Source organism: Amblyomma mixtum, chromosome 8, assembly GCF_055824585.1.
Source record: "Amblyomma mixtum isolate Tamu chromosome 8, ASM5582458v1, whole genome shotgun sequence".
Classification (NCBI taxonomy): Eukaryota; Metazoa; Arthropoda; class Arachnida; order Ixodida; family Ixodidae; genus Amblyomma; species Amblyomma mixtum.
Window position 1 is genome coordinate 136613085 of NC_143019.1, and position 11008 is coordinate 136624092.

The 11008-nt window shown below is 47.2% G+C and overlaps 1 non-coding gene across 1 annotated transcript; it reads right to left on the reverse strand.

Annotated features, from left to right (window-relative positions):
* Window positions 1-10482: 10482 nt before the first annotated feature.
* Window positions 10483-10555, reverse strand: TRNAR-ACG (transfer RNA arginine (anticodon ACG)). Its single transcript has one exon. It is a non-coding gene; the product is annotated as a tRNA-Arg (tRNA).
* Between the last annotated feature and the right edge of the window lie 453 nt (window positions 10556-11008).

Consider the following 11008-nt stretch of genomic DNA (forward strand, 5'->3'; position numbering starts at 1 on the left):
TTTTGTCTCCCAGCACACAAGAAGATAAGACGTGAAAAATTTTGCGTAACAGTACCGTAACTGCAACAATCGAGTCGAGTAAAGCGGAAAGTTGGGCTTGTTGGTAACAATCCGTCAAGAAACGGCACACAGAAAAACAAGAAAACTGACAGCTCTCCTGTCCTGTCCGTTCTCCTTGTGTTTGCCATTTTTTGGTGAACTGCAACAATAATTTACGCTTTCTTTTCAAGCACTTTTAGGGCTGTGATTTCTTTTCGAATTTCTTTCACCTCTTAGAAGGTGGCCATGGTGCTAAATGTAATATATAGTCGGATACAACTTAAGCCTGCAGTGAAGCTCCGCCCACATTCAGAACCACCACACAGAATTCCTCCACGACAAAAAAGTAGTCCGCTGCTTAAACGTTTCTGGTTAAATAAACAAAAAGCTTATCACACGAAAAAAATTATGAGCTTTTGAATTTTGATATGTGGATTGTTTGATAAAGTCAAACATTAAAAACCTGATTCCGTTACCTGTTGCGATTGGCCAGCGGAGTAATACAAAACGCCGCCGACCGCGGCCCAGTGTTAGCAACTGCTGTTTTTTTTAGTTGTATCCTACTGTAGTTCATGACACTGTAAGTCCTCCACTTGACCGTAACCAGTTCAGAGTATAAATATAGTATGTTGCCTTGGCTCTGCAGGCATGTCCATTTTTGAAATTGATATTTGTGGAATTGCCCATGTAAGTTAGCATCTCACAACATTCTTGCCTTCGTGGGCATCAATATGTAGAAAAACAGTGTGAGAATAGAATGGAATGTGTCTGTCCTAACACAGGATGCTTTACCAGACATGAACCCAGGTTTAAAATGGATATGTCAATTCCTGTTACAAGACAAACTCTACAGGAGTGTTCTTTGGGATGAGCTATACCTTTTGGTCGGGGTTAACGGGAGGTCACAAAAACAGGTCTCAGTTCATCATCATCATCATCAGCCTTATGCCCACTGCAGGGCAATGGCCTCTCCCATGTCTCTCCAATTAACCCTGTCTTTCGCAAGTTGTGGCCACCGTATTTCTGCAAATTTCTTAATCTCATCCGCCCACCTAACTTTCTGCCGCCCCCTGCTACGCTTGCCTTCTCTTGGAATCCACTCCGTTACCCTTAAGGACCAGCGGTTATTTTGCCTCCGCAGTACATGCCCTGCCCAAGCCCATTTCTTCCTCTTGATTTCAACTAAGATGTCATTAACCCGCGTTTGTTCTCTCACCCACTCCGCCCGCTTCCGATCTCTCAATGTTACGCCTATCATTTTTCTTTCCTTAGCTCGCTGCGTTGATCTTTAACTTAAGCTGAACTCTTTTCGTTAGCCTCCACCTTTCTGCCCCATAGGTGAGTACCGGTAAGATACAGCTGTTGTATACTTTCCTCTTGAGGGATATTGGTAAGCTACCATTCATGATCTAAGAGAACCTGCCATATGCGCTCCACCCCATTCTTATTCTTCTAGTTATTTCCCTCTCATGATCCGGATGAGCGGTCACTACCTGCGGGCATAGTTACAGTGGACATATTTATAGGTTGCTGGTGATGATGTGTTCCTCCAGGACTGTTTGTTCAGTTCATTAATTATGTTATGAACAGCTAAAGATATCTGTACATACATTCTAAGTTGCATAGTGTAAAGAGACATCTAGTGGGTGCTTCCTGCAAAGGTACCTTAATTTTAGAAGTTTCAGTGTATCGAACCATGTTTATAAGACTCCTGAAACACCAGACACCAACGGTGGCTGCATTAACCCTTTCACTTCCAAAGCCATCACCACTCATGGGAAGGAGGGCGATGTTAGCAAAGTCGTCATAGCTGTTTGCGTTTCCTTGTTTACAAACATCATAATGCACTATGTTTGCCTTAGGATGCTTGAAACGTTTGGGGATACACATGTACCCCTTTCCCTTAGTAACAGCCGCAATGTAATTGTCATGCTACGTTATGCGTGTGCTGTCCGAGAGATTTGCGGGAAAAAGGCACACACGCCGCACCCACTACCTTTTGTGGGTGCTGATGTTGAAGCCTCTCCATTTCTCCTTTTCTTGGAACTGGAGAGATTCCTACGGGTGGCTTGAGCCTGCCGCGGTGGCTGAGTGCTTGAGGCACTCGGCTACTGAATCTGAGGACTTGCATTCAATCCAGGCCGCCATGTTTCGATAGAGGCGAAGCGTAAAACGCATGTGCTCCGCGATGTGTGGGGATAGTGAAAGCGTGGTGACGCACTGCTGTAACTCTCCTCAACAGGGATAACCGCAAAGGCGCTGCGCACGTGGGATGGAATTAAAGGATAGGCTAAGAAAGGGGGTGGCGTCCCCAGGTGGTCGAAATTATTTGTAGCCCTCGACTATGGCAACTATTTCTCTATTTTCTTTCACGTACCTTCCTTCCCTCACAGCAGTGTTTAGGTACCCACCGGGATAGTTACTGCAGTGTACGTTTCCTTAAAAATTACTTCTTTTTCTATTCCGAGACGTCTTTTGGTGGGAATATATAGTGTACGCATCACGCCTTCGTCTACGGAGCCGCTGCCGTCACCGATTCGCCCGGTTAATAGACGTCTTTTAACATACCGAAGACGTATTAGTGGAGACTTATACCGGTTTACCGGATGCCAGCTGGCTGCCCCCACCCATGTCGCTGCGTGTGCGCACGAGTTGTCCAGTAAATCGCTATACGTTACCACATATACGTCTCCGGTAGACTGAAAAATGGCTACTGCTTAGCTCAGTTAGCCAAGCGGGAACCCTAGTGAATCCTGTCGCCGCGGCGTAAAAACCTGTTTTTGAGTCGTCGCGGCCCCCCGTTATGGTGGCTCAGTGGTCAAGGCGCTCATCTACCGAGCCAAAGTACCCGAGTTCGAACCCGACCACGGCGACCGTGTTTCGATGGAGGTGGAACGAAAAGGCACCCATCTGCTGTGCGATGTCAGTGCACGTTAAAGATCCCCAGGTGGTCGAAATTATCCTGAAGACCTCCACTACGGCACCTCTCCTTTCACTCCCACCTTCCTCCCTTCCCTTACGATACAGTTCAGGTGTCCGCTGAGATATGTGAGACAGATACTGCGCCATTTCCTTTCCTGAAAAACCAATTTACATAGTCGTAGTGGCGAGATTCTAACAAGTTGGAAATTTTCGCGGCGCCACGCCGTTTAATCGTTCATTCGCTTGCATGTGAACCAGCCTAAAGCAGGATGGTCCAACACCGCTTTCGCCACTGGGACCATGCAGACAACTTCGGCACAGATGGACCAGCGTCCTCGCTCCTTCCTTCTATCACACAGCGGCTGAACCGAAGCACTGTTCACTGGCTGGGCTCTAGCGAGAAATTGTGAGGCAGCAGAGAAAGCGGCGCCGTCTCCCTTTCAAGCGGTCGGCGAATCACATGATTAGTCACGTGGGAACAGCTGGTGAGGTGGCGGTCTATGCAGCTGCGGCAAGTCACTTAGTATCACTCCTTCACTTCAAGGTCAAACTGTCATGCACGGCGAAACTCGCTCGACCTGGCCACTTGGCCGGTAAAGCTTTCGCATTGGCATCTCCCAGGCTAGCTGGGCGAGCTCAGCGTTCCTCTCCCCCTCGCGTGCACACTGCCCATTTTGTGGTTTTCTCCCCGGGTGCGTGTGGTACGCTGCATCGATTGCTGCTGTTCTGTCTCCTCGAGCAGAAGACTGGTGTTTGCACCCTCTGTCTGGATCCGCCGTGATGGCTACTCGCACCGCCGGTTGTCGGTCGCAGCTAGTTCTGATTGTTAGGGCTGGCACAGAGGCCCACTGTGCCAGCGGGCCTCTGTGCCAGCCATTGTGTACAAATTGTGTACAAATTACTCCCAACTGACGTTCAGGCAAAAACTTGTACTCTTTTTTGTGTTCTGTGTATAGGTGTCTTCAACTTGCGGAACGTAGCCCTGCTAAATACTAGTACCCCACTCATTAGTAGAAGCAGCATTCGTTTGATGACCGTTTCAAATACACATGATGTTCTGTTGTCGAGAAAAAGGTTGAAGATCTGTGTATATCGATCATCATCAGCCTGACAATGCCCACTGCAGGGAAAGGCCTCTTCCATGTCTCTCCAGTTAACCCTGTCCTGTGCGCGTATTCGCCAACTGCAGCCTGTACAGCCACAAGGCTTGAAACCACGGTGAATTGATCACGGTGACTGAAGATTGTCACAACGGCTTACCTAAAAGGGATAATAAATCCCTAAATAATGCTGAAAAGTCTATACCAACCTATTGTTACTAACTATGTAATATTTAGTTTAAAATCAAAACTGACATTCGAGCGCTCTGAATAATCTGTATAAAAGTATGCAGAAAATGTTTTGAAAATCTTAAACGGCGTTATATGCCATTAAGCATCACGATTTGCGACCTAAAAGGGAAAAAATGAAAAAAAAAATGAAATTAAAAAAAAACAATAAAATTACAGTACAGAGAGCAGAGTCGAACGGCCGACCTTCCATACGCAACACGTGCCTCTAAACCACTGCGCCATAGCGGCGATGTCAAGCTGTCGTTCTGAATGAATGTTTATAACCAGCCTTAATGTGGCTGCTACCTGCCGGTGGGCAGCGCTGTCATCGCTAGCTGTACCGGCTGCATTTGGCGAACAGGCATCCTGTGCCAGCTGCAGCCACCGTATCCCTGCAAGCTTCTTAATCTCATCCACCCACCTAGCTTTCTGCCGCCCCCAGCTGCACTTGCCTTATCTTGGAATCCACTCCGTTACCCTTAAGAACCAGCAGGTATCTTGCCTTCGCATTACAGGCCCTGCCCAAGCCCACTTCTTCCTCGTGATTTCAACTAGGATGCCACTGACCCACATTTGTTCCCTCACCCACTGTGCCCAGTTCCCATCTCTTAATGTTACACCTATCATTTTTCTTTCCATAGCTCACTGCATTGTCCACTTAAGCTGAACCCCTTTCGTTAGACTCCACGTTTCTGCCCCATAGGTGAGTACCGGTAGGATACAGCTGTTGTAGACTTTTCTCTTGAGGGATATTGGTAAACTACCATCCATGGTGTTCTTATTCTTCTAGTTATTTCCCTCTCATGATCCAGATCAATGGCTACCACCTGCCCTAAGTAGATGTATTTCCTTACCACTTCCAGTACCTCACTACCAATTGTGAACTGCTGTTCCCTTGCGAGACATTACTTTGGTTTTCTGCATTTAATTTTAAGACCTAGCGTTCTGCTCTTCCTGACTCATTGATCATGCTTTGCAGCTCATCTCCTGAGCGACTTAGCTAGGCAATGTCATCAGTAAATTGCAAATTATACGGATGTATTTAAATAGAAACCTGCTGTTTCATGCACGTGCGCACTCAAAGAAAAAACTATATGAATGGCTCAAAAATTCTTCAGGTATGTTCAAGCCAGCCGCACACTTCCACGCTGACGGCATTGCCGCCTTGTTAAAATTCTGTCAAGCACATTTGTGCCCGATTATTTTCCTTATCTTCCGAACCTGTTTCACAAAGAAAACTTGGATGCAGTGTCCCTTAATAATGGGCCCATGTACTGTGCGATGTCGGCTCACGTTAAAAACAACCGCAGGTGGTGGAAATGAATTCAAGCCCTTCACTACAAAGTCTCTTTTAGCAAATAAGTGTCTCTTTGGGACGTTGAACTCCATAATTTACAATTTCTAATACATTCTACCGCATCATAGAAGAAGCAACTGGCAGCACCTCCTAGGCGTGCTGTATTACTGCTCGACATGCATCTCTATTTTAAATGGCTCATTGTGTGAAAGCAGTGCTAGATGCTCCAAAAAAGAAAAAAATGTAAATGTGGCCTGCACAATCCTGGACGTCGTGCAACAAAGGATAATTATAAGGGCTCGACAGTTCTCCGGAGCTTGCACAATATTTTATGATCGACGTCCGGACAGATAATAAGTAAAAGCACCTCAAAGGAGCTGTGAAACACTGCTTGAAGAGATGCCGGCTATACTTCATATGGATTCTTTATGTCACACAGATGCAGACACAAAAAGATTTACAGGAATTGATGCATAGGAGCGGGAGTTATTCAATGATGAAATTTAAAAATACAAGCGAACAAAATGCTGCCCTGAACTCGATTTTGGCAGGGCTTCCCATTCTCCTTTCACTCTCTCAATGACTACATAGGGAAGGGAACAATCAAAACATCCTATCTGAGCACGTCGCGGAAGTTTGCACATCATGGTTGTCTGTTCGCTGTAACTCACTCTTGTCAAGGCTGGCAGCATCGTTTCCTTGGTTACAACAACCATGTGGACGCCCAGCTAGCCCAGCAATGCTTCATCGTCATGTCGATGGCTCTGAAAAGAACATTGATCAGTGGCTTTCCCTGACTTATCGCAACTCGAGCGCGAGATACTCTTTAGCATAGTGCGTGCTGCTACCGCCCCGCGTACCATGCCTTGCCACTGCGCGGAGATGACAGGAGCATGGCGCAATCTGGCGGCCGCGTCCGCTGATCGTCCTCAAGCTGCCGATGCGCACTGGCAAATGTGAAACGAATCTTGGCTCAGTGGTTATGGTGCTCGGCTGCTGACCCTAAAGACTCGGGTTCGATCCCGGCCGCAGCGGTTGAATTTCTTTGGAGGAGAAATTCTAGAGGCCCGTGTACTGTGCGATGTCAGTGCACGTTAAAGAACCCCAGGTGGTCGAAATTTCCGGAGCCCTCCACTACGGCGTCTTTCATAGCCTTAGTCGCTTTGGGACGTTCCCAAGCAACCACCGATATCCTTCGGACGGCCGACAGAGGTCTATTTCGGATGTTCTGTATGTCCGCTGAACATCCGCAAACAGCCGGTAGACGTCCGTCGGCCGTCCGAAAGGTGGCCAAAGGTATACGGTTCGCCCGCCGACGGACGTCTAGTTGAGTACGTCCATTGGCGGATCTTTCTCGAATATTCGCATATATGGTGCATGCGTGCTTTTTTCACTCCACGCAATGCAATAAAACCAAAAACAGTTTGATGCATAGCACGCATATTTTATTGTGGTTGATGATACATCAGCAGAGCAATGGGTTACATTCGGAAAATTACTTAAATGTGACTCTTCAAATGTGGCAAGCTTGGGACACACATCCGTAATCTTCCCACCCACAGGATTTCTGAAATAAAAAAGAACGCGGCAAACATCAGTCATGTGAAACAAATGGCACAATGTAGTAGCCCAAGTAAAAACATTGGAACCAATTAATGGAAGTGTTTAATGCTGCAAGTATAAAAGACGTACAATGCACTTTAACAAACACCTCACTAAGTATAAGGCAATAACAGCTCTCACTTTTCCACACCATATTTGACAATGTATCTGTTCTTTATTTTCATGGGCCTTAGGGCACTAACCTGCGCAGCACTGTACGCGACTGTGCACAGAAAGCCGCAAAGCTTCCATTGCGAACCACTGCGACTTCACGTGCTTCCTATGGTCTGCCTTTCGCGCGTTGTCACTCTTTATATAGGCACAGTGAACATAGCGGTGCCTTAAAAATTAACAAGATGCGAAAACACTCCGTCCCGCAACTTTGAAGAGGAGTGGGAATTAGTCGCGCGAGTTGAGGGCTCCCGCAGCTGTGTGATGTAGGCTCCCAAAAGTGTGAGAACAGCACACACTTGTAGAAGCCATCTCCTCGCGCTTACTGCTCCCACTGTCCTGTGAACGAATGTTATATGAGCATGCTGCATTGTCCTAGAAGCAAAGTTCCAAGAAGTGTACTGGATACATACCTTCGTAGGCAATCACATGTGCACTAAGCCTTCTTTACACCAAGGTCGATGCAGTACGGGATTCCGGTGTTCCAGAAGAACTTCAGGCGCTTCCCGTATCTTTCGAATTGACAACTTGCAGAATAACGAGCGCCCTCTACAATTTTCCAACCGAAAACTCTCGTTCGCAGACGGCAATCTCGCATTCTTGTTCGAAAAGGGAGAGGGGAGGCCACCATCTCTATGAGAGGGAAGTTGTTGAAAGGACACAATAGACCAGGGGCGCGAAAGCGAGGCGCGGGTCGAGACAGGTGCTCGTCAACGGAATGCCTCATTGTAACCTTTCGACAACAACCCTTTACGCTGTATCTCGAAAGCAGGTGGTGACCAGCGGGGCTTCAGGTCCACGCAGATTTGGGGGCCAGGCCCGCATATCTTTTCCAAGAAGGTTACAGTGGAGGGCTGCTGACAAACCTCCCCTCACGCTAACCCCCTCAGGCAGCAGGGCAGGAAGCGAAAACGTGCCTGTGCACGAGAGTTTTTGGTTGGAAAATATCTTCCTGTAAGTCAGCTTTCCTGCAATTTTGCAAGTTGTCATTTCGTCCACAGACCGAACAAAGCCACATTTTATAATAACAGAGCTATAAAGATCTGCGCGACACTACGCGAAAAATCAACAACAGCGCTACGGAGCCGTACTGATGGATTGGATTGGTCTGACCGTGAACTGACATCTATGATGATGGTGATAGCAGAATGCACGGGAGTTACAGTGAACTAGAAGTAACTCTTTCTAGTTCACTATAACGGGAGTTTTGATGCTTACGAATGGTTTCAATGGCAAGTTTAGCTATCAAAACAGTGGACATGTCGCGCAACTCCTCTAATTTGGAGAAGTTTTATAAATATAAAACTAGTCATTGAGTTCTTGCAAAATTCTGCAACACCTGCTTCTCCTCTTAGATAAATTTAGCTCGTTGGCGGCTCTTGCACTGCAGGTAGGAGTGGAATCGTACCAATTTACAAACGTCTTCGCGTCAAACTCTCCAATTGATGCAAATAAAACAGTATACATACACGGAAGACTCGAATTTTCTGTGAAATAAAAAACGTCCATACTCATGGCCTGGGAAAATACTCGACCTTACATCCTTCGGACGTCCACCTCGTCTCTCATGCGGATATACAAAAGTGGGCACTGTCCGTACGTCCGGCGGATGTACGAATACGGATATCCGAAATCGGATTGTGTTCGTACGTCCGATGGATGTCCGATCTCGGCAAATGACGTTCGGATCTAGCTCGTACGTCCGACGGATATCTGTGGTTGCTTGGGTTAAACCACATAAACCAAACCATCTTTTTTTCTTTTTGTCCTTCCTTGGGACCGAAACGAACGCTTGTAGAATGCAATGGATCGATCAGGTCGATCCATTCATAGATCATAGATGTGTTCAGAGAGGTGAAAAGCCCTTCACTGCAGAACAATAGCCAGAGTCTGTGGTGGTGTTTTTTTTTGTTTCGCTTCCTTTGAAATGCTTTTACGTAAGGCAAAGGTGTTGGTTTTGTTGATCTAATACACACCCAAAACATGGCAAAACGTCTATTCATTTATTAGCACAGTTTGCAGTACATTTACAGTTCGTCCAAGCATAAAGCTCCCGCCCGATGATGTCACGTCCACTGCTGAAAACCGCCACAGTGTGGTGGCACCATCAGCGCCATGAATTTGTTTTTGCGAGCTAATTAAAATATTAAAAAACGGAATATACGCGTTACGACCAGTGCTAATGGCATCACTATAACTCATTCTATGTAACCAACAGACAAAATAGCGCACTGAGTATGTGTTTCGCGGCCCCTTCAAGACCTAGCCTTCCCGAGATGATGCATGCGGAAAGACATCTCTGCGTAGCGAACGGGATAATCGCGCACCAGGAAGTGGGAAAACCAGAAAACGCTTCAGGTGCGTTCAAGGTGCGACCCAGCATTCAAGGTGCCGTAGTGGTTTAGTGAACGGCCCGACAGGCTACTGCGAATCGCGCTTCGAGGACCGTCGGCTTTGGCTCCTGCCGTACCCGTACTGCAGACTTTGTCGCTTCTTTTGCCCTTGGACACTGTGCGGATGGCCGCCGCTTCGGATCAGGCCTTTGGTTCGAAAAGTGTCGAAAGGCATTTCGACTCCGCGCCCGGCTCGCAACAAGATCTGTGTTTTGGATTGTGCGATACCCATGCTGTGCCGCATATACGAAAAGTGCTTTGCGATTGGACGGCGATGGTCAGAGGAGGACCACCGTCAGACACCCCCCCCCCCCCACCCGCACACACACACACACCTTTTTTTTTTGACGGGGTAGCTGTCGCACTCAGTCTAATTGATCGCCCCTGATATTTTTCTGTTCGCGAATGACGTCATCCATATTTCTTTCACAGCCAGAGCTTTTACATGCGTTCCCCGCAACGGGTAGTTTCGGTCGGTCCGCGACCACGTGACTACCCCATTTATTTATTTGAAATACTGCTACCCCCGTGAGGGAGGTTGCTGCAGGGTGTAAAAGTACAATGACAAAATGTAAAAACAGAAAAATACAAAAGCGAGACCATTTAGGCAGCCACACAGGAATTCGTGCGGGGAAATATACAAATTTAATGTAAAAGGCAAATATAATTCAAGCTATAATATGCAAGTTATGCAAAATATACAAATCAGAAGCGGTAAAAGAAAAACCGAGCCTGCCAGGATTCGAACCTGGAATCTTCTGATCCGTAGTCAGACGCGTTATCCGTTGCGCCACAGGCCCAGACGAACCCCTAGCCTTTCACAAAAGGTGTTGCTCGTCTGCTCTGCTGATGGCACCGCACTGTTCAACCTCACTATAGCGAAACAGATGATAGCAAACCAATTGATATAAAGAAAGAATATCCATTCCCCTTGCAAGCACCCATAAAAGTCACGCGGCGCCGAAAAAAAACAATAAAGCGGGGGACGCGGAAGAAAAAGGTCATCTTCGCGCTGACGCACCACGCTAAGGTCGATTCACTCCTGTAATAGGACCTGTAACCACCCAGTAACAGTGTGGTAAGTGTAAGTGCTGGGTAGATCACCTCGGACGCTTCTCGACTTCGCTGGAGCCGAAGACTGGCCGGACTGCCACCGTTGCCAATGACCCTTGGAGTTCTCCCATTCACACGCTTCCCCATGAACCTCGCAACGACCCCTACGACCCTGCTCTACTCGCACGTTCCTACCCCAG